Raw genomic sequence first — 24965 nt, 5'->3', positions numbered from 1 at the left:
TGATCTCTCCTATAAAAGAATCTGTAGAACCAATGCCAGCAACAGAATCAGGGCGATTTATACGAATTTTCTTTTACTATAATATATATATATATATATATATATATATATATATATATTATAAGGTAAAATTAAAAGCCAAGAACAATGCGAGATTTTTTTTTTTTTTTATAGAGTAAAATTAAATGCAAACAAAAGAAATAAAGTTCTTTTTTTGTTGTTTGTTTTTTCTTTTTCACACAAATTTTAACTCTAAACAACAGTAATTTTTTTTTCCTGTTGTATTCAATGGTGATATAAATCTCAATATATTTCAGACTTATTAGTCCATTTTCAAGAGAAGACAGCGGAAGAGTGTTCAAAATTGGAAAAGTAGCCGCCGAGTTTGCCACGTGATACCGCGAAATATAGAACAAAAAATGACGTTAGGAGAACGTTAAAATAAATCAGTTGATGTTTGAAATACTTGTTGCGTTTGTGAATCAAGGGAGATGACTATTCAAGCAAGGTTTTTTTTTTTTTTTAATTATTGTTTTTCTTATGTTTTAAACTTATATTATAAAAGCGGAGCTCAATTCCAGTCTATTGTTTAGTGTGGGAGTATTTTTTGAAATAATTAAAGATTCGAGGATACGAAGTTGACCTACGTTTCTTGAAGAAGCAAGAATGTTGATGTGAAAATCTGGTTCTGAATTAATGCAAGTGCGAATATGTTTATAGAACGACGAAGCAGTAGTGTTTAAGTGCTCTTTAATGCGGTGATGAAGCAATCTGGTAGTGCTTCCGATGTAAGATGCACTGCATTTAGCGCATTGTAGGTCGTAAACAACGTGGTTCTTAAAGCATAAACCTGTGTGTGATATTGGGCAATTAGAGAGTGAACAAGGGGAAGGTGTATGCGATGGATGTTTTCGGTTGAGCTGTTGTCTTAAAGTAGATCCAGTGTGGATGAGTTGAATGTTGAGCCCCTCGCTGCGGATGGCTTTTCGGATTGAAGATGAGATTTTGTCACTGAGGAAGGGTAGTTTTAGAAAACAATTGTTAGAGAAGGGTCGGGTGTTGCGTTTTTTCTTTTTAAGTGAGGATAGGATCGTATTAGGGTAGCCGTTTAGTGAGAGGGTCTGTAGGAAATTGTTAGTGTGTGTATGTTTGTCGGAGATGTTAGTGCATTTGTCTTGTATGCGTGAGATTTCGGCATGTGCGTAGTTTAGTTTGTCCTTGAGAGGTAGCGCAGATTTGAAATGTACGAAGAGGCGTTTGCTGGCGGGTTTTCTGTAGAATTCAGTGCATATGGCACCATTTTTTTTAATTTGTATTTTAAAATCAAGTAGAGAAAGGGATTCCGAAGAGTCTGGGTGTTCTATAGTAAATTTTAAGTTTGGGTCGGCGTTATTGAATTTGTGGAAAATGTTAATAGCTTCTTCGCGGGAGTATGTGATAATTAAAATGTCATCGATATATCTAGTAAAAAGGAGATAAGAATAGCAGGTACTAAGGGTGTGTCTTTCGAGTTTGTCCATATAAGCAATGGCAAGAATACCGGATAGACTGGAGCCCATGGGTAGTCCAGATACTTGTTTGAACGTGTTTTGTAGGAAAGTAAAGTAAGTGTTGTCTACTATAATACGGAGGAGTTGTAAGAGATCTCCTGGAGTAATTCCGAAGCATTGTGGGTTTTTAGATGCTATAATGTCTGCCATGAGATTAATGGCTGGATGTGCAGGAATGGAGGTGTATAAAGAAACGACGTCTAGGCTAAATGGGTATCTGTATAGTTTGAGTAGATGGTGTGGTAGATCGTTGAGTCTGTTAATTACTTGGTTGGAACTACTAACATGGGCTGGGAAGGTAGAGAGTAGAGGTTTAAGTAGGCGGGATATTAACCAAGAGATTTTATAAAGGGGACCGTTAACGCTTGAAACAATGGGTCTGATCTGTGTGTGTGTGCTATTTTTGTGGGTTTTAATAAGGTGATAAAAGGTAGGTAATTTGCTGTATTTAGTAATAAAATTTAGTCTGTGTTGTTTTGGGAGATTTCTTTTAAAACAAATTTGAGACCATGTCTTGTTAATGTTGTTCTCAATACGAGCAGCAGTGATATTATGTGCTGGGGTGTAAAGGTCGGTATTGGAAAGATGCTCTATAGCAAGGTTGTTATAAGATTCGTGTTATATAACGCAAAATTCTCTGCCCTTATCAGAGGGTAAGTAAACTAAATCTTTGTCTTTAAGGGATTTAAGGGTGAGGTATTGGTTCCTGGTAAGATTGGGGGTAATATGGTGTTGTTCGCGTTCAAGTATTCTGAGGATTTTATGCTTTAACCTTGAAAGTTTTAGATCTAGTGGAATATTATTAGGAGGTGGGTATAAAGGGTGATCAAGCTGAAAAACAGGAAAAGAGGTGTTGTGATTACCTGAGAGGTTGAGGGGGGTGTCCTTGTTATCGTGCGGGGCAAAAGCGTGCAGCCATTTAAGGTGGTAAGCAGTTCTGCAGAACTGCGTTTCTATGTTGAGTTTAGCTTTATCCGTCAGTTTCATTGTGGTGATAAACTTAGGGCCAAGTGAAAGGAGATCCGTTTCAGTTGTGGAAAGAGAGTTAGTGAGGTCAGTTACGAGAAGATGATCTTTAAGGGACTTGTCGGTGGAAGAATCCTGTGAATTATGTATGTGTCTGTTGTAGACCGGTTTATTAGTTTTCTGTTTAAGCCAAGTAAATTTGCGTATGAGACGTTTCTGTTCATTGTTGAAGCTGGAATGGTATGCGCGGTCGATCAGAGATTGGATGTTGTTTAGCGAATGACCGTTAGGGGTAGATGAAGTGAGTGAATTCCGGAGGTTCTTGACTGAATTAATATGTCCATGTAGAGTCCGGTGGTGTTGCTTAATGATTATTTTGAAGCAATAGTCATATATAAATTGTCGTGAAGTGTGTAGAAAACGGAAACATGTTGGCAGATTTATGTTCCTGATTGTGTTAGGAATAATTTTGTTTTTACGGCATTTTTTCAAAAAGTAGATTTGGCAGTTGACTCTAGCGCGTTTTTCCGTAGTTTTGAAGATGCTCTTCATGAGTGCAAACTCTGTCTGGCTGAGACTGAGGGATATAAGTAGGTTGTAGTTTGCTTGAAGCATTGTTGAAGAAAATTATAAGGTAAAATTAAAAGCCAAGAACAATGCGAGATTTTTTTTTTTTTTTTATATAGAGTAAAATTAAATGCAAACAAAAGAAATAAAGTTCTTTTTTTGTTGTTTGTTTTTTCTTTTTCACACAAATTTTAACTCTAAACAACAGTAATTTTTTTTTCCTGTTGTATTCAATGGTGATATAAATCTCAATATATTTCAGACTTATTAGTCCATTTTCAAGAGAAGACAGCGGAAGAGTGTTCAAAATTGGAAAAGTAGCCGCCGAGTTTGCCACGTGATACCGCGAAATATAGAACAAAAAATGACGTTAGGAGAACGTTAAAATAAATCAGTTGATGTTTGAAATACTTGTTGCGTTTGTGAATCAAGGGCAGAGAATTTTGCGTTATATCACAGGAATCTTATAACAACCTTGCTATAGAGCATCTTTCCAATACCGACCTTTACACCCCAGCACATAATATCACTGCTGCTCGTATTGAGAACAACATTAACAAGACATGGTCTCAAATTTGTTTTAAAAGAAATCTCCCAAAACAACACAGACTAAATTTTATTACTAAATACAGCAAATTACCTACCTTTTATCACCTTATTAAAACCCACAAAAATAGCACACACACACAGATCAGACCCATTGTTTCAAGCGTTAACGGTCCCCTTTATAAAATCTCTTGGTTAATATCCCGCCTACTTAAACCTCTACTCTCTACCTTCCCAGCCCATGTTAGTAGTTCCAACCAAGTAATTAACAGACTCAACGGTCTACCACACCATCTACTCAAACTATACAGATACCCATTTAGCCTAGACGTCGTTTCTTTATTCACCTCCATTCCTGCACATCCAGCCATTAATCTCATGGCAGACATTATAGCATCTAAAAACCCACAATGCTTCGGAATTACTCCAGGAGATCTCTTACAACTCCTCCGTATTATAGTAGACAACACTTACTTTACTTTCCTACAAAACACGTTCAAACAAGTATCTGGACTACCCATGGGCTCCAGTCTATCCGGTATTCTTGCCATTGCTTATATGGACAAACTCGAAAGACACACCCTTAGTACCTGCTATTCTTATCTCCTTTTTACTAGATATATCGATGACATTTTAATTATCACATACTCCCGCGAAGAAGCTATTAACATTTTCCACAAATTCAATAACGCCGACCCAAACTTAAAATTTACTATAGAACACCCAGACTCTTCGGAATCCCTTTCTCTACTTGATTTTAAAATACAAATTAAAAAAAATGGTGCCATATGCACTGAATTCTACAGAAAACCCGCCAGCAAACGCCTCTTCGTACATTTCAAATCTGCGCTACCTCTCAAGGACAAACTAAACTACGCACATGCCGAAATCTCACGCATACAAGACAAATGCACTAACATCTCCGACAAACATACACACACTAACAATTTCCTACAGACCCTCTCACTAAACGGCTACCCTAATACGATCCTATCCTCACTTAAAAAGAAAAAACGCAACACCCGACCCTTCTCTAACAATTGTTTTCTAAAACTACCCTTCCTCAGTGACAAAATCTCATCTTCAATCCGAAAAGCCATCCGCAGCGAGGGGCTCAACATTCAACTCATCCACACTGGATCTACTTTAAGACAACAGCTCAACCGAAAACATCCATCGCATACACCTTCCCCTTGTTCACTCTCTAATTGCCCAATATCACACACAGGTTTATGCTTTAAGAACCACGTTGTTTACGACCTACAATGCGCTAAATGCAGTGCATCTTACATCGGAAGCACTACCAGATTGCTTCATCACCGCATTAAAGAGCACTTAAACACTACTGCTTCGTCGTTCTATAAACATATTCGCACTTGCATTAATTCAGAACCAGATTTTCACATCAACATTCTTGCTTCTTCAAGAAACGTAGGTCAACTTCGTATCCTCGAATCTTTAATTATTTCAAAAAATACTCCCACACTAAACAATAGACTGGAATTGAGCTCCGCTTTTATAATATAAGTTTAAAACATAAGAAAAACAATAATTAAAAAAAAAAAAAAACCTTGCTTGAATAGTCATCTCCCTTGATTCACAAACGCAACAAGTATTTCAAACATCAACTGATTTATTTTAACGTTCTCCTAACGTCATTTTTTGTTCTATATTTCGCGGTATCACGTGGCAAACTCGGCGGCTACTTTTCCAATTTTGAACACTCTTCCGCTGTCTTCTCTTGAAAATGGACTAATAAGTCTGAAATATATTGAGATTTATATCACCATTGAATACAACAGGAAAAAAAAATTACTGTTGTTTAGAGTTAAAATTTGTGTGAAAAAGAAAAAACAAACAACAAAAAAAGAACTTTATTTCTTTTGTTTGCATTTAATTTTACTCTATAAAAAAAAAAAAAAAAAATCTCGCATTGTTCTTGGCTTTTAATTTTACCTTATAATTTTCTTCAACAATGCTTCAAGCAAACTACAACCTACTTATATATATATATATATATATATTTAATGATGAAGAATTAAAGAACGACAAAATAAAATATATACTAATGCATATGGATTTAATTGTTTATTCAATATGGATGTCTATTCAATTAGACCCTTTTATACCTAGGTATTTCGAAGCCTAATGCTTCTGATTAGAAAAGGAGAGAAGATGCTAGGTAACATATATATATATATCTTTATATATATAAGTTTTCAGCAAAATACCCAAACAAGAAAGGCTAAACAGCAAATTATAATCACATTTTTGGAAAGGATAAAATAAAACCTTCTAAAAATTATTTTTTAATGAGATTATAAGTTAACTTGCTTATCTTTTCTAAATTACAGACATTATTTTGTTTTATATATATAATTATTTAATACTGTATTTTTCTAAACGTTTTGCTACGAAATTGGATAGTATTTCCAAGATACGTCATAAAAAAAAACTATTAAGTAACAATATATAACCTTATAAATTGTTTGAAGCATAAGATTCGATCCGATTTCATGTTGATTTTACACAAAACAAATTCATGGAGCAGTAAGCATGATTCCATCAAATCAAAGAATTTTTTGGAAATTTTTTTTTGTCTGATATCTTAAAAAATATAAAATGATTTTGCCTGTAAGACGAACGCAAAACCAATTAATTGACCAATTAATAGTTTCAAAAAGCGGTTTTACTATTTATTTACAACAAATTAAGTCACAATAACTGGCTCCCACTGCTTATTCTTTATTTGTATGATATTAGGCACGTCATTCGAGCAACCTGGGATTCTTATGTCAAGAACAAAAGCAACAGATTTTAATTTAGATATACTGCCATGCTGTTGTGTGTATATATATATATATATATATATATATATATATATATATATATTTACTATAAACAGAAAAACAAAACACGCACACATATTATATATATATATATATATATATATATATATATATATATATATATATATATAAAACGAAAAAGTATGACTAAAAAAAAAAAAAGGAGACATTTTTTTTTTCTTTTTGTTTAACTTATAATTTTTTAAAAATATGCCTATGATGACTGGAAGATTAAAACTTGCTTATATTTTTACAAAAGTTTTTAGCTAAAAAATAGCAGTCCATCTGAATTAAAGTCAGTTGCTTTTTTTTGTTCTTGACATAACAATCTCAGGTTGCTCGAGTGACGTGCTTAAATACCACATGAATAAAGCATCAGCAAGAGCTCGTTGTCATGCTTTGATTTTTTTGTTTTTGATTTTTTTTTTTGTTTGTCAGCTCGTTGTCGTGCTTTGATTTTTTTTTTGTTTGTCTATACATAGTAAAACCCTTCCAAAGAATAAATTAGCACTGCAGACTTATCTTCAGTTTGAACATAACTTTTAAACGAAAATAGCATTAAAAACTGTTTTGATCTTTTTTTTTTTCTGACAATTTCATCATGAATATTATTCGGAACAAACATTTGTAAAAAAAAAAAAAAAAAAAAAAATTAGTTGAGGACTTATCTGTGATTAAAAACTTGCCCATGGCATACACATGGTTATTCAGTTGTTTCATTTAAGCAAACATGAAAGACACTGAAGATAATGGATGCTGTCAAAGACATTCTGGCATAGAATTCTTTTAAGGCACTTACCTGATATAGATGATGTTCTGCTTCTCTCCATTGCATAACTGCAAATAGAGGAAAATGGAAGACATTATTACAATGTAATCAAGTTTAGTATGCATTTGTTTCCAAAAAACTAAATCAAAGATACCTATATAAGTGACCTCGTCTGTTTCAATTTTTGGTCTACAGACTTGAAATTTGAGGTATAGGGAATTCGGACCTGTAAAACAAATTCGTTTAGGCAGTAAAAATTGATAAAATTGGAATTGGGTAAGTGCTTCTCTATGCATGCGCAAATATATATTTATAAGTTAATGTTAGTAAATTTTTAGCATTTTGATATCCATCTGTTGATGGCTCAGATGATAACAGATAATACTGAAGTGCTAGATGTTTTGGTTTCGATTCTAGCTGATGGCACCCATATTTTTTTTTTTGAACTTTTGAAATCACTACTACATATTAGGTACAATATAATAATCAATAGAAAATTGGCCTGATAATAATACATACGAACTTTGTATAAATTAAAATATCATATTAAATATATTTTACAAGTGGGAAACAGTGGGCGGCCTGTTAATAAATATATATATATATATATATATATATATATATATATATATATGCCCCTCATATGCATACATACATACGTACATATATATATAGCTATTATAACTAGACATCTATAGATACTAAAAATATTTATACAGTGATAGTATTTAATATTTTCTTATTCGAAACAGCACCGTTTGAGTTTATGTGAGTTTTCAAAAAATTACATTTAGTTGTAAATACTTTGGGATGAAACAGTAATTTAATTACATTATATATGGACATAGAGTAAATTTTGGATAAAGTAGGGAAATATATACTCGTGGTTACTAAATATTTCCTTAGGGTTATACTACTGGTAACTACCAAGTAAGTAGAATATGTATTTTATATCAAAAGTAGATGCAGTCTCTTACCTGTTTCTGCGATGGCTTTTAAATTAATGGCAAGTATCAACCCATACTTTAGGAAACAAATTTTATTTCCAATCGATTTTAGTAATTAATCTGATCGACAATTTGTTTTGATTATTATTATTATTATTATAGAGCGAGTGAGAAGAGCTAACCTTCCTAGGCCCTGTCGGTGGGGCATTAGAATACGCCGACTGCCCCCCTGCAGAGGGTAAAAGTCCCTCAATGGGGGTCCTGGATATAACCTTAAACTATATCCAGTGGTGAGGCCCCAGCTTGTGGGCTTTGGGGAGTGTGGAGCCACCCTTTAATTACCATTGCTCCCAGGTCCACTCTGACCCAGAGTGGTAGTACCTGTTAGGGTCCCAACTATGGGTTAAATAGAAACCGATGTGAAAACAACAAATATATTCTATTAAAAAAAATGTTCTTCAAAATCTTTGGATTCGGTATTAAATAACCCGAAAAGGGTTGATATGCCGTAAAACAAAAACAACCAACCAACCAACCAACTAACCTTCCTAATTGTAAACCTTCTCCTGACACATATGAATGCTAGGGGAGGGTAAATTTAGTAAGACAAATAGTTTTGATCATTATTTCTCAAAGCTAAAAGAAAATATTGCCCATGTGTCATTCATTCTCCATGGTTTTATATATAGAAACCTCATTTTGGGACACGTTGGGGTGGTGAGTTATTGGGACAAATTACTCTGAACATCTTGTTTGGCTGAAAGAGAGAGGATAAGATTGTCCTGGTTTACACATATGACGTCACACTCATGAGTGATTCATCATACTCTCATCCATTGTACTTTCAGCATCCCTTCCATCCATCCATAGCCTTGAGCCCCTGGAGGGGCAAAGGCCATCTACTTGTAGATGCTTTTGTAGCAAGGAGTTCTTTTTTCGGGGTGAGGGTGCTGGCCCACGCCCAACTTTCCCAGAAAGTACATACAGCGCCTAGCCTTCCCAAATGGTCACCCATCTGGTACTGGCCAGGCTCAACGTTGCTTAACTTTGGTGATCTGGTGAGAACCGGTGTGTCAACGTGATTGTGCCATACTTCCCTTATACATGTAAAACTCTTACATTTTTCTTTTATGAACTGTTCCAGAGAGAAGTATTTCATATGAGATAAATGATAAAATCTTTAAACATCATTAAATAATATGTTGAAGATATGTGTTGCATGGAGAGAATGATATGATGGATGAGTAATGACAGTCTTAAAGATAAGCTAAGATCTGATGACTTTAGAGAAAGATTAAATCTGAACAGAATAGTGACATATAGAACTGGAGACTTTGTTGCTTTGATCACTTTGAAAGAATGGGTGAGTGCTTCGTTTGTAGATTAGAACAGTTAAGTTGAAAGGTGGGGGGGCAGAGGAAAACATGGAAGTGGTAAGAATGGATTTAAGAGAAAGATGGATAAATAAAGACCTAACCAGAGATAGGTTAGTTTGAAAGTCAATTTCTAAAAACCATCCGATACATGCCGGCATGTAAAGCAAACTTGAAACGAATATGATGAATATATTGTCAAAAACAAAACAAAAAGAAACGATAAAAGTTACAATAATTTTCAAACTAGTTTACAGTCAGACAACACTGAGTCCATGCCTCTAGTAAGCACTCTACAAGAATCACTCAACTCTAAAACGAAATGGTTTTCTATATTATATTTCTCCTAGTCTGTTTGCCCATTCCACATTTTCTCAGAAACTACTGGCCTGATCTGGCTGAAATTTTGTATGGACATTTGTTATAAGGTGAAGCAAACTAAGTATTATACTATGTGTACGATGCACAGTTAACTGGCATTAATATTTAATGCAAAAAAAATAAGCACAAATTTAACCATTAATTTGCCATAAAGCACTCATTATAAGCCAATGGCTTTAACTGTTACCTATTAAAAACGGGAAAAATTCTACTTTTTCTCTTTGTTTGCAAAGAGAAAGTCTCAAGGACATATTATAAATAGTTTCTAAAATTTTCAAATGAAAGGGAGCGTGTGACCTGCTCAAAATGGAGAATAAGTGGACACTGAAGTTCAAGGCACGGACACAGTTATTTATTAAGTGCTCACATATGGCCAAACCATAGGTATTATGCAAAACATCTAACGATGCATAATTTGCATATCGAATCTTGTTGTTTGATATGGGAATCCAAAGTTTGTGATGTTCGCCTAATGTAGTGCATTCCACAACTACATTTAAATAAATAAACAATAAAATTATTAAGATGGGAAGGGGGATCTTTTCGGATAGAAGACAACATAGGTCTTGTGGAAAAAGCACAAACTCGACGCAAAATAACACAGTTGAACAGCCAGTGAAATTTGTTTGGCAAATCAGTCACTAATGTCACCTAGCGAAGGTAAACAGGACATTTATCTACTGCAGTTTCTGTACTTTTTAAATTGGAAACTTTATTTTTTATAGTAGATTTTACGATATCCAAAGGATAACCATTGTTACACAGAGTCTTAGTGATAAAGTTTATCTCATCATACAGATAGGACTTTGAACAAATCATTGGGGGTCCCTATGTGTAAAGGTCTTAAATTAATTTTCGTTTTTTGAGATAAAAATAAGTCCCAGTGAGTATAAAGACCTCAAAATGTATGTTTATGATAAACAGAAGTGAAAAATCCTAAAGAAGTCTTAGAAACAAGTGCATCCAAAAATGTAAGACTAAAATTAACTTCTTTGTCAACCGTAAACTTAAGGGCTGGATGAATATTATTAAGGGTCACAAAAAAGTATCCGCTTTCATTTTGTTGTTGAACAAACAAAAGGTATCGTCAACATAAGGAATAAATATATATATATATATATATATATTATATATATATATATCCATTTTTGCACTGTTAACTCTAATACCTAATTGTTCAATGTCTTTATTTCCATTTGCCATTGAAGAAATTTCAGAAGGTATTTTCAAGGAATTAAAACTCAGCTATAATGTTAATATAAACAAAATTAATAGCAATCATAATGTCTAGTGAATCGATGAAAATTACAAGAAAAGATGAAAATGAAGACAAATACATGATTTGGAAAAAAGAAAATATTCCATAAGTAAGAATTAAAGATTTAACTCGCCGGAAGTATTTATTTTTGTTTTTATTTTCTAAAGAGTTATACTAACAAAAAGGAGACAATCTAAGATTGAGACAATCTAAGATTTATACATATTTTTTTAAAATCTTGTTGCTAATTTTTTTTAAAATTTTGATTTAATTCAGTAAAATTTTTGTATTTAATGTTTTCTGTTGTGTTATTTTGTTTTTTATTTATTTTTTATTGAATAAAATCTCCAAAAAATAAATGCTAACACACTCAAGTTTTTTCCCCATAGAGCATAGAAAAATTATGGATTTTTTTCTACAAGCAAAGTGAATGTTATATTTTATTTGTACATTTTAAACACTATACTCAACTTTAAAAAAAATTCATACGTATCAAAACATTCTAAAATGACTGTTACAATTCTTTAGACATTTATTTTATAAAAGAAATTTATTTTAAACAAAAATAAAATATTCCTACCTGACTGTTGCATTTTATATCTTTTTAATTTAAATTTATTCAATAAATGTTTTATGTTGTGCAACTTTATTACTTTATTATACTTACTTTGAATTACAAGAACAGTTAGATTTTAATATAAAGTATTAAATTTTTGGATTGTTTTCTCCTTTTTACTAGTATAGCTTCTGTAAATGGAAAAAAATACTTCAGGTGAGTAAAGAGAGAGAAGAAAGAGAGAGAGAGAGAAGAAAGAGAGAAGAAAGAGAGAGAGAGATAGAGAAGAAATAGAGATAGAGATAGAGAAGAAAGAGAGATAGAGATAGAGAAGAAAGAGAGATAGAGATAGAGAAGAAAGAGAGAGATAGAGAAGAAAGAGAGAGATAGAGAAGAAAGAGAGAGAGAGAGAAGAAAGAGAGAGAGAGAAGAAAGAGAGAGAGAGAAGAAAGAGAGAGAGAGAAGAAAGAGAGAGAGAGAAGAGAGAGAGAGAAGAGAGAGAGAGAAGAAGAGAGAGAGAGAAGAAGAGAGAGAGAGAAGAAGAGAGAGAGAGAAGAAGAGAGAGAGAGAAGAAGAGAGAGAGAGAGAAGAAGAGAGAGAGAGAGAAGAAGAGAGAGAGAGAGAAGAAAGAGAGAGAGAGAGAAAGAGAGAGAAAGAGAGAGAGAGAGAAGAAGAGAGAGAAAAGAGAGAGAGAGAAGAAGAGAGAGAAAAGAGAGAGAGAGAAGAAGAGAGAGAAAGAGAGAGAGAAAGAGAGAGAGAGAAGAGAGAGAGAAGAAGAGAGAAGAAGAAGAGAGAGAGAAGAAGAGAGAAGAAGAAGAGAGAGAGAAGAAGAGAGAGAGAGAAGAGAGAGAGAAGAAGAGAGAGAGAGAGAGAGAGAGAGAGAAGAGAGAGAGAGAGAGAGAGAGAGAGAGAGAGAGAGAGAGAGAGAGAGAGAGAGAGAGAGAGAGAGAAGAAGAGAGAGAGAGAAGAAGAGAGAGAGAGAGAAGAGAGAGAGAGAGAGAGAAGAAGAAGAGAGAGAGAAGAAGAGAGAGAGAGAAGAAGAGAGAGAGAGAAGAAGAGAGAGAGAAGAAGAAGAGAGAGAGAAGAAGAAGAGAGAGAGAAGAAGAAGAGAGAGAGAAGAAGAAGAGAGAGAGAAGAAGAAGAGAGAGAGAAGAAGAAGAGAGAGAGAGAAGAGAGAGAGAGAAGAAGAGAGAGAGAGAAGAAGAGAGAGGAGAAGAAGAGAGAGAGAAGAAGAAGAGAGAGAGAGAAGAAGAGAGAGAGAGAGAAGAGAGAGAGAGAAGAGAGAGAGAGAGAGAAGAAGAGAGAGAGAGAGAAGGAGAGAGAGAGAGAAGGAGAGAGAGAAGAGGAAGGAAGAGAGAAAGAAGAGGAAGGAGAGAGAAAGAAAGAGGAAGGAGAGAGAGAAAGAGGAAGGAGAGAGAAAGAAAGAGGAAGGAGAGAGAGAAAGAAAGAGGAAGGAGAGAGAGAGAGAAAGAGGAAGGAGAGAGAGAGAAACGAAAAAGAGAAAGAAAGGAAAGAGAGAAAGAGAGAGAGAGAGACAGACAGACCAATCATCACCCATTACAGCTGTGACAAATAATTAATCATTAGTTTGTCCATTTTCTGTCATCTTGAGTTTGGCAATGGCAGCAGAAAGTGCCATTTTGCAGCTTTAGTTCTATTAATTAAAGAAATGTTCAACACTAGGATTAAATTCTTCACCATGTCTGCTCCCGTTCTATCGCTTTTCCTCTATCCACCGAACACCGTCGGCCTTTTTTTTTTTTATTCAAATTTATTAACAGACTGCTTTTCAATTATTCTACAGTCAAGAATTTAATCCAATAAAAGAAATTCCTGAAGCTGAAGGACTGAACCGAGAACAAGACGGAAGCAACGCTAGCCAGAATGGCAACTAGGAGGTTGTTGCATGTTGTGTGCGGGGGATCCAACATGCTTAGAAGAGTAATGTTCGGAAAAGGCTGATGGGGGAGGGGGGGGGATAAAATAAAATTGTTTAAACTTTATCTGAATGATAAAAGACGTAAAACTGATACTGGATCATTTACCCAATTCGAGTTCCAAAAGAATAATTACATTTTATTAAAGCTATTTCTATCTGAAAAATCCTTTAAGCAGAAACATAATCTGAGATTCTATATAGGATGGAAGTTGGAATATGAAAAAGTTCAGCAGTTTAATTTTCTTCTGATTCTTGTGAATGGGGTGGTGGTGTAAAGCATTAGATATAGGTTCTTCAGTGTTTGGCCGTGGCCTTCGTAAATAGGTGTAGGCAGTGAAAAATGACGTCATGCACGAGGTACGAGCAAGCAAGATCCGTCAAACAGATTGCAGATAGATAATGAGACGTTTTTTTTTTAACAATAAGCATTAGAAAACTTTAAAATTGCATTAAAAGAGAAAAATAAGTAATACAATTTATGCTGAAACTGAACTTATTCGATATTATTTGAAAGAAGAAAAAAGGATTCACATGTAAAATTGTGTGTTGCTTTGTGTTAAAAAGTAAATCAACATTTCATTGTTTCACGGATTTCAAAAACTAAAATTCCTTTATTATTTACTTAAAAATTGCATTAAAAAAATAACACTGAACTTTATTCACTAAGAAAAAAAAAAATTATGAATGTGAAAAAATTGTGCATGTTTGACGCAGGTTACAATCAAATATTGCAAAACATTGAATAGGAATATTTTTGAATTTAGAGAACAAACAAATAAATTAATGAAGTTGGAATATGAAATCGTTCAGTAGTTTAATTTTTTTCTTCCTCTTGCGAAGAGAGAGGGAAGGGCACAGAGTACTAGATAGATTTTTCAGAGTTCCGCATGTATCCTTTTAAAACTAAACCGCCATAGTATAAATTATCTGCATTATTCAGACTTCTCATCTTGGATGTTATTCTCACAACGTTTCGACTGATGTAACCTCAGATCTTCTTCAGATGCATCTTGTCGAACTCAGGAATGAACCTATCGCACAGTGTAAAAAGTTCTAAGTAATAATCACTTTTAAGTGAGAGTTTTTCCTAGGTAGAAGGTTTAATCCTGAGTACAGTTGATAATAGGAATATAATTACTCAAGATTCCTATCTGATCATGGCTGATGGAACCCTGATTTTGGCACACTTTCTTCTATAAACTTCATTTAATAACTTTTGTAATTTGTGAAAAAAAAAGTTATCGTCTGCTTTTTGTTTATGTATACAAAATTGTATTTACTACTATTGATGTATTGAGCTTGCATGAATTACATCTCTTTAACTTAGCGTATGCATATTAGCAACATGCTAATTAAAGGAAGGACAAGTAGAATTATACAGATTAATTTTTTTTTTCTTTAAATAGATACGTCCATGTCTCTTTATAACAGGCACCATTTGTTCATTGCTTCGTCAGTGTATCACAATTAACTTACAAAGGGCATTTTCATTGTTAAATGTGTATATCAACAAGATTTTTTACCTTTTGAGGATCAAAGTAGAGTTTTGGTTAGCATTTGGCTTTGAAGGAAACTCTCCTTAAAGAGAGTTTATTTATCTCCTTTCCAGGAGGTTATAAGACATAAGGTTATGTGTGAGTTTGATAAAAATATTTATGTGGAACAAACTGGATTAGAATTTGGCAAACTTAGGTTTTCAGTCTGTAGGTGAGGTATGCGGCACTTACATCTTTCTTCTCAACCTTTTTGTTTATTGGCTGTATTATTCCCCCTGCCTATTAATCACATAAAGGTCCTCTGGCGCCTTCTGTAGGACTCTACAGACAAGTTTATTTTTAGTTTACCTTGGACAACTAAATATTTTTGTATACTGGCTAAATAGAAAAGTTACTATCCAAACCCACATGATTTTTGGAATATAACATCTTCGTTCCGTGATGAATACATACATCATAGAGATGTTTCTGTATTTCTTTTTAAATAAATGTAATTCTAAATATGCATCAAATTTTATGTTTAGATTTGAATTTAGATTCAAATTTCTTCAGAGGTTTTTTAAAACAACCTCCATTAAAAAAAATGACTATAATGTTCTATTAAATTTTCATTGTTTAAATAATTTGACATTGCTCGTTTTATTTAAAAAAATAAAGGTTAAAAAGACGTTTCATTCAGTTATGAGCTTTGGAAGATTGTCGGTGAAAAAACACAATCGTTAAAGATAAGCATTTTATTATTTCTTGTCACCACTTGGGGGGGGAAAAAAAAAAAAAAAAAAAAAAAAAAAATCACTCGCAAATGCGAGTTTCATTTGCAATGTAAAGTCCTGTTCTATCGTCATTTCTCTGAGATAAAAGGAGGTACTAGATTTGCAAACAAATTTGTATTCAACGTCCATATGAGCAAGGCCTGAAATGATGTGTCATCGACATGCCAAGAGACTGGCTTTCCAGAGTCAAATTTTCACAGAGGAAACTGCATGGGACCCTATGTTGATAATCTTTTTAACCTCATTCTTTATTATTTGGTTGAAAATCATTGTAGGCCAAACTGCAGTTCTTCAGTGCTGGGCTGCACACAAAAAGCTGACTTGGTCCAGTGATCTTTCTTGGTCTTCTAAAAAGAAATTTTGCAGGAGATTAGTGAGTGGGGATCTGTTCATTGGGTGGTTAGTGTGGTTGGAGGAGAGGATCTGCTCTGAATGGAGTTGAATACTAGATATGTCATTAACAATTCTGAGATCTCTTTGACTGGGCAATTGAGATGGAACATGTTACCCTTTAATGCCATAAAACACAGTTCTAGAATAGAGGACTTGCCCAAGTGTCTCTGAATACTTCAATCTCTAGCAGTTCTTAGGGTATGTTAACAAGGTGACGACTCATATCGATTTGGAGCAGCCTCTTTTCTTGTGATCATGGCTGTCGCACGAATGGTGGTATGAACATTGCATCTGATAAGACTGAGTTGAATCTTTTGCTGATCTGCTCACATTCTTTAAACATCAGCTGAAGGTTTAGATCAGATATGATAGAAAAAGATTACATCATTTTTTTTTTTTTTTTCAGAAACTAAACAAAGTGGATACAGGTAGTGAGCTTGTGTATATGAAAAGGAGTTGAATATGAGTATGTGTTCTCTGCTTTTAGCATGGCACAAGTGATTTTGAGTCCTGTCAAACCCCTGCCACTTGAATAAGTTTAGGTAACTCATTAACTCTACTAGCTAAGGCTAGTAGAGTTAACGAGTTACCTCCACCTTCACCACTATTTCTCTACAATTTTGAATGGCCTTTTGCCTAATTTGTTCTAAATGTAAATTTTTATATTTTGAGCAAATAAATATTTTAAAGTGTAGTATCTGTTCTGATACTAAACTTCATTATTTGAGTACTGTTGGTAGAGAGAAATCCTTCTAGATCGACAATCCTTATTTTTTGTGCTAAAGCAGAGTACCCTTTTTGAGGAGCTGGATTTACCCCACATTAAAAACTGACCTTATGTTTGACTTTGCCCTCGTGGGGAGGCAAGTAAATAGATACTACTAAACAGACTTTGGGCAAGGATCAAAGCGTAGTATGTATTATGTCCTCGGTCAGTGAAAGTGCATCTTTCTTGACTGCAGCAATTTTAATTTTTGATCCAACCCAGAGTGTTCCTTTTTGGGGAACTGAATATTCCCCACATAAAAATGACATTGTGTCTAACTTTGTCCTCGTGGGGATGTAAGTGAACAGGAACTGAACGCTTGTTAAAAATGTCCGTTCTTGTTTGGTTGTTGCACTCGATTCTAATTACAAGTCTCTGAGGAAAATGTGGCTGTATTTTGATCAGAAGCAAATCCGCAAGATTCGCAAGCGACATTTATCTTAAGTGCTGTTCCTCTCGGGTAATGAAGGGTGTGGTCATGGAGTATGGTGATGGGGGAGATGAATCAGATTTTAATCTTGATGAACAGTTTCTCCAGAAACTGATCCCTTGCGAAAACGAATTTTTTCACATTTTTATCCTTCACATCTTGGATAAAATAAAAGATTAGTTTATGCCTTCAAAAAATAAGGTAGAACTAACCCAGACAGCAAATCCATGACATGTGGGTGGGGGATTTGAAAACAATGGATTAAGAATGAGTTGTTTCTGAATAACACTTTTATATTAAACATTTTTTTTTTTTTAAACTACCTTGTGCTTGGTTGTTTTATTGTATATCAACCGTTTTCGGGTCAGTTCATACAAATACAATAATTTTGGAAAAACTTTTTATTCTTCAAGTTTTATTTTTTTATATCTTTAAGCATTTATTGATGGTGTTTGGTTTGGTTGTTTTCTAAAAAAAATGTTTTTGTTTTTGCAAAAGATGATTGAGTTTAGCAAAGGAAAAGAAAAAATGACAACATCAATGTTTGGTGCAGTTTGGGCTAGGAAGCTAATATGTTGAAACAGCTTGATCTGTTAACACCAGATGCCCTAACAGGTATTACCACTCCAAGCAAAAGTGAGGCTGTAAGCAATAGTAACTAAGGGTCAACTCCACATTCCTCACAGCTCCCAAGTGGGGCCTCACTACTGAATGTCTTAAGGTCATATCCAAAACCATACTACCTTGTGTATATGTGTGTGTGTGTGTGTGTGTGTGTGTATATATATGACAAATATTCAAAGAATTTATGGTACAAAGTAGACTTTTTAGTGCGTTAAAAAACGAGCAAAAGTTATAGTCCATTGACTTAAGATGACTGCTTGATGCTAAATTGATGGTTGAAAATGGTTTTATGCTTATTTTTGCATTAAATACTAATCTCTATTAATCCCTAACTGTATCAAATAGATAACATAATACTTAATTTGCTGCATCTTATGACAAAAATCCATACAAAATTTCAGCCAGAGCAGTCCAGTAGTTTCTAAGAAAAGTGAAATGGACAGACAGACAAATTAAGAGAAATATAGATCAATCTGACAGTGGCTTCGTTGCCATCAGGCTGGAGTATGATTCTGTTGAATCCTAGGAGGTCCACTCTCTCTGGCTTTATCCTCTTGCTGAAAAGTGGTTAATTTATTGCTAATTGCCGAAAACGTCCAAACTGCAGGGCACTCAGGCATTTTTTGTAGGTTAATGTGCTTATTCTAGTGCATTGGCTTTTCAAAACCACATCTAACCTTGTGCCTGACCTGGCAAGAACATAAATAAATGAGATAAATAATAATTATTTTTTAATCTGTTAAACCTTAGAAAATTATCTGTTTTATTCCCCCCCCCCTGCCTTAATTTTTTATGTTTATCTCCTGTTTGATTTTCAAATGATACCAATAAGACATTTCGGATGATTGCTGATACCGAAAACTGTTTACTTCAGTAAAGAATTAAAGCTCATTACATTTTATCATTAAACCACTGTACATACTCGGCATCAGATCATACGGTATTACTGGACGAATATGTAACATAATTAAATCTTTCTTAAATAAGAATAACTGTCATAACTTGGTAGAGAGCATGAGTTGTATAATGGCACATCTCCGATCTCGCTTATTGAACATTGTGTCACTTTCAGACATGATAGAAAGCTCCTATTGCTCTTGGTATTTGTACACAACTGGCCATCTAGTAGATGGTCTGCAACAAAAAAAAAAAAAAAAAAAAAAAAAAAAGAAAACCGGATTTCATTAAACGGAAATGGAATCATGTCTTTTCTATGGCGACAATTTTATCATTCCACCCTGTACTGTATACAGAGTACACTATAGTAAATATAAAATCTGCATAAATTGAAACATCATATTTAAACGTTTTACGACTGGGCAATGCTAGGCAGCGTACTAGTATATATGCATGCGTGTATATATAAGCAGACACATATGTATAGTGAAAAACATAGGATGCAACTCTATACACACCATTTATAATCTCTGATCTGATGTTACGAACTGATTTATCAGCTTATTGCAAGAAACTCATCTTACAGGAGGTGGGCAAGATGGCACCTGCAATGTACGATGTATGGCAAAAGTTAAGAAATAATTATGGCTTCATCAAAAAAGAGAAATGATCTATAAGAGAACAGAAGCAAATGTGGCTAGAAAGATAAGCGGTACAGACATATTAAAGCAGTGTTTATGACCGAACAGGAAAAAAATGGTGAGAACCTGGGATGACCTCTGAAATGTAATAAATTACATAAACTTTTTGATGCGTTTTCCTATCTCCAGAAAAGCTTTGTCGATCAACATTACATTCTTCCATTTCAAACAGCATGTCCGTCCGCAGAAAATATTCACAGCAAGAACTCGTCAAACTCCCATCACTGTAAAGAACTTTTTTTTTTTCTCTGTGTACCTAAAGCTAAACGTAACTTTAAAGCACTTTCACATCTGTGGAACACTATACCACAGAACTGTTTCACTGCTGATTACAACATTGTCTTCTTCAAGTCCAGTGTTCACAAATATTTGTTCAGCTGTCCTCAAAAAAATCAAATTCTGCCCTTTTCACCCATTGTTTCTGATCCTCTCATAACATTGTTTATCATCCAACTGGAAACTTCATTAGCTCTTATCCTCTAGTGGATTTTAGCCTTGATAAGTGGTGACCCCCTCAGTATATTTAAAAGAAAAAAAAAAAAAGATTTTATTTGAAAATTAAATGAAAGAAAGATGCAGATTGAACGAATGCATACTAGTTTGTAGCCCCATAGCCGATCAATTCTTTAATCCAAATAGATTAACAAGATAGCAGCTCATTACATAAGACAGCTTGTTGGTTTGATGACATGTAGCAGCAGTTTGGCTTCTCTCCTTTACTTTTTAATAACAATGGTTATAAAAGGTATTAAGACTGACAGTAAAAAAATCCATAAGAATAATACAGAAGTAAAGACACTTATTTTTAGTTATACAAAAAAATTCTTAATGAATAATATCAGAATTCATGAATTTTCAAATGAAATTTAAACAAAATAAACAGAGGTAGTAGCCGTGAGCCAATCATGGACAGTTTAGTAATAGTGAAATAGAGCATTAAAAAAGGCTTCATAAACTTTTTTTTATATAACATTAACCATCTTAAGGCTATCTAAATACTAGACTACCCGTGACCCGTTGGGTCAGTATGTTATATTTAGCTAAGGAATTAATGTATGAGCGTGACACTTGTAACGTACAGAAAATAGTTTTTTGTGACATAACAGCAACATTTCTACGAAAGTATATTAAAATGAAAAAAGACTATAGATAGATTTATATGAGTCGTTCTGTTTATAATTATTTATTTTGGAAAAAAAAAAAATACTTACAGCCATTGAATTATAAGTGGTCTGCCATACTTATAATACTTTAAGTTAAATTCAAATTTTACTATATCTTTTAATTTAAACAAGAAAAAAAAAACAATTGGGACATTGAAAACGTACACAGTAAAACAATACGTTTTATTGTCGCGTTGATTATTTATTTGTAACTCAATTTAAAAAAAAAAACATTTTCGGGGTTATTTATTTATGTTGGTAATGCATAAGAAAATGTATGAATGTTTTTTAAAGGTGTATTAAAAAATAGAGAATAAATTTTTAAAAAAATTAAGGTTGTGGGTAGATCGCCATTGTAAAATGCTCTTATGGTTGTCAACGGGTTAAAGTAGATTTATTTGTAAGAAAATTGCGTTAAAATAACTTAAATGTAATATGGAAATGAACGATGCAAAAAAAAAAAAATGCAAAAAGTATTAACAATTGTTTATTTGGATAATTTAAACGCAAAAAAAACAAAAAAAAAACAATTGGGACGTTGAAAACGTACACAGTAAAACAATATGTTTTATTGTCGCATTGATTATTTGTTTATGTATGCATGCGCAGCCGGAAGTTGTAAATCAGATGTTGGATTACAACACCCGCTACAAGGTAATTTGAGTTTTATAATTATATAGATTTAATCCAGTTATTCAGGCATATGTTTTTCTGAACAGTCTAATCTATTTCCAGCTTCCTTTGTTCCAGCTCATTGAACTCATTGGTTAAGTGGTTTCCATCAATTCATTGTTTTGATACCTGACTGTAATACAACTTCCTATTCCAGTAGCTTCTTTCCAAGAACTGCAGGCTTGTGGAAATATTTTGCATGCTGTTTTCTTCTTACCTATAACCTTGGTCTTTTCAAGATTAAGGTCAATAGGCATCTCCTATCTTTGTGATAATCATCTGTCATTCTTGTTAGCTCCTTACATCAAGTGGCTTCACACCTTGTCTGGAGCTATTTCCATTAACGAAAAAACCAAAGAAATGAAGGAGATTTTATGTTTTAACCTCCTTAATACCTCCAAATCTTTGTTTATGCAAATACAAATGTATGCATATATAATCAGGTGCAAATTCATGTCATATCCAAGACAGACTATTTAACCACGGACACCGAGAGTAAGAAGGCCTGTTAACTGAAAAATGTCTGCAGGCAATGTAGGTAAGATTTGTCAGACTGTCAGTACTATATGAGGGCCATTTGAAAAAGAGTAATAAAACATTTTTAAAAAGAAAAAGGAACACAGTTCGATTAATACCGAAACTGAACTTTATTCAGTATAAAATATAAATATTACCTATGTAAAATTAAGTAATTTTTAAGCAATATAAAATTCAATACTGATAAAACTGAATTATGAATTTAGGGAACAAACAAGGAAACATTAAACACAAATATTTTTTGGCCTTCGGAACAAGATCACAGTGTAGTATCGGTTTTGATGCTACACTTTACCTTTTCTGTCCTCAGTCGGTGGAGGAGAAATCTTTCAGGACTGAGACAATTTTTACTTTTGTTCCTATCCAGAGTGCCCCTTATTGAGAAGCTGGATTTTACCCACAAGATTATATGTTGAAATATTTAAATAACTATTACTTTAAATACAGAAATTATATTTAAAGTTTTGGCTTTCTGTTCTTCTATGTCCATTTTTCCCCCCCATGTTTTTCATCAAAATGTGTAGCGTATTAGTTGTCTCACAGGCCATCATCAGTGATCACTCACTGGCAGTAACCTGTGGTGTTCCCTGGAGACCAAGTGACAACAAGTCTCCCCAGATTTCACGTGTTCTCCACCTCTTGACCACTTGTGCAGATTATTGCATGTTATCGCAACAGCCGTTGTCACTGATTTCTTGTTGGCATCGGCCATTTGTGTTTCCTGGGGTTTGGGTGACAAAATGTCTCCCCAACGTACCAGATTTGAACTGCACACTTCCAGTGGAGATTTGGTTAGTACCCTCCCACCTCGGTCTTTCCATCCTCCCTAATCCTTCACAACTAGTTGGAGTGGCGCCAGTTGATGTCATCTACATAAGTTTTTTTTATTATTACTACTATTATTATGATTATAATAAGGGTGCTTGTGCAGTGTATGCACATGTATTTTAAATATTATTTCCAAGTTAAATTAAATTTTGGGTTTGTATTACTGTACACATAGATTCGAAAAAGTTGTCAAAAAACAAATATATAACAAATAAATGTTATCAAAGGCAAGATAAGTTACTCTTCTATCTATCTGGAAAGATTTTTAGTGGTTTTACTCAATTTAAAATGTGTAATCGCTTCGAAAATCATACAATGTTTATCGATATATTTTATTTGTTATTGTTATATATTTGTTTTTTTTGACAATTTTTTCGAATCTATATGTATAGTAAAACAAACCCGTCATATAAATTATTTACAGTTAAAAGGTTATAAAAAACTTGAACTTGAACTTTTAAATATATTTCAAAGAAATAAATTACGCCCGGTGCTAAAATATTGAAAATTCACCGATCGTAAAAATAATTAAAAAAAAAAAAAAAAAAACCTGCATGAAAAATGCTTACTATATTTGGAAATACTCAGTGAAAAGTTTTATTTATTACCAAAAGAACGGACTGAAAAATATATAAAAATTGTTTGTTTTGCAGTAAAACAAAAATAAATAAATAAAATGAAATATTCGACTTTCTCTGATAGAAATTAAAGGTTCAAACACTAGTTGACTTACTATATTTTGTTAGATTAAAATTCTCCCAATGTGCAATTATAATAATTATTATCCAAACGGAGAATTGTTCTTTCTCTTTACAACAGACATATTGGTAGCCATGGATAATGGGTAGCCATATTTTTTTGCCTATTTGCGTGACCACATGGTTGAATACCGGAAGTTGTCTATACCTACAACTTAATTAGGAAGTTACGTTATGCTGTCATATCCATCAACCTTCTTACTCTCGGTAGCCACGATTTAACTCATAGATTGGACCTTGACAGGATCCTAAGAGATGTGGGAGCACTGTCGGAAACAGTTTCATTTCATGAACACTTTTATCAAGTTAAATTTACACCATCGACCTCCCCAACCATCACTTTTTCTTCCACCCAGCCTATTCCTCTTTAGATGGGCATAGACAGACAACTCATCTTTATATAACGGATTTCTTGAAGAACGAGTTCAAATCAGTACATATTCCCTCCTCCTCGTCCCTGATGAAACTTAGGCCAGCTAACCACTGGAGAATGGATTTCTTAATTTTAGATATTATTCATTTTGGACAACGCTGATCAAAAGTCTACCAACTTTGTGGGTGTTTGTTTTGAGTTTTTAAGTTTTAGTTAAACATGCATGCATTCATGTTCTCTACCTCTATTTCCTTGTTTAATGAGAGTCTTCTCCAATACTGGCCTGGCCATGACAGAGTACCAGAGCAGTCCTTACAACTTAAAGCAGCTTGTTGTAACAGGGATCAGCAATGTAGGTTGTGAACAGTTGGTCAAGCCTGTTATCTTCACTAATAATATGGGAATTTCTATATTATATTTACAATTAACTAAACTAAAGAAAAACAAATTTCTTATTTTAAATTAAAGGATTTTGGTCTCATTCCAAAAGACACATATGCAATTTGTTGGGGACCAGAAGTGAGATGTTCCGTTGTCACCCCTGGGAATTTCTTTGGTGAAAAGGAGAGAATTTTCAGAAACCTTTTTTTTTTTTTTTTTTTTTTTTACTTGAAATTGCTTTATTATTTGTGGATTATTTTAGCGTCCCAAATTATCTCTTGCAAAAAATGCTTATTTTTCTTAGTTGATGCTAGTTATCCCCTTGCATAATCCTCTCGGACTAATATTTTAATTAATATATAAAAAGTATTTTAATAGTATTTATTTGGAATTTGAATTTCACTTCAGCTACATCTGTAAATGTATATGGATAAAATCTAGTAGTTTTGTGATAAAGGAACATAACTCTTGT

At 33.6% G+C, this 24965-nt stretch overlaps 1 protein-coding gene across 5 annotated transcripts in view; it reads right to left on the bottom strand.

Annotated features, from left to right (window-relative positions):
* The window catches only part of LOC145277652 (vang-like protein 2), a 605707-nt gene that overhangs the window by 191263 nt on the left and 389479 nt on the right, over window positions 1-24965 (bottom strand). The window contains exon 3 of one of the 5 annotated variants that reach the window (XR_013868189.1): window positions 6619-7315. The exons of the other annotated variants lie outside the window; for them this stretch is intronic. The gene's annotated coding sequence lies outside the window, so the exon portion shown is untranslated. Of the gene's footprint in view, window positions 1-6618; window positions 7316-24965 lie in introns of those variants that run through there. 5 annotated transcript variants of the gene reach the window in all.

This window comes from Euprymna scolopes, chromosome 6, assembly GCF_053919585.1.
Source record: "Euprymna scolopes isolate OS-2025 chromosome 6, ASM5391958v1, whole genome shotgun sequence".
Taxonomy (NCBI): Eukaryota; Metazoa; Mollusca; class Cephalopoda; order Sepiida; family Sepiolidae; genus Euprymna; species Euprymna scolopes.
Note: the sequence above shows the minus strand (reverse complement) of the source record. Positions and strands in the feature narration are given on the sequence as shown.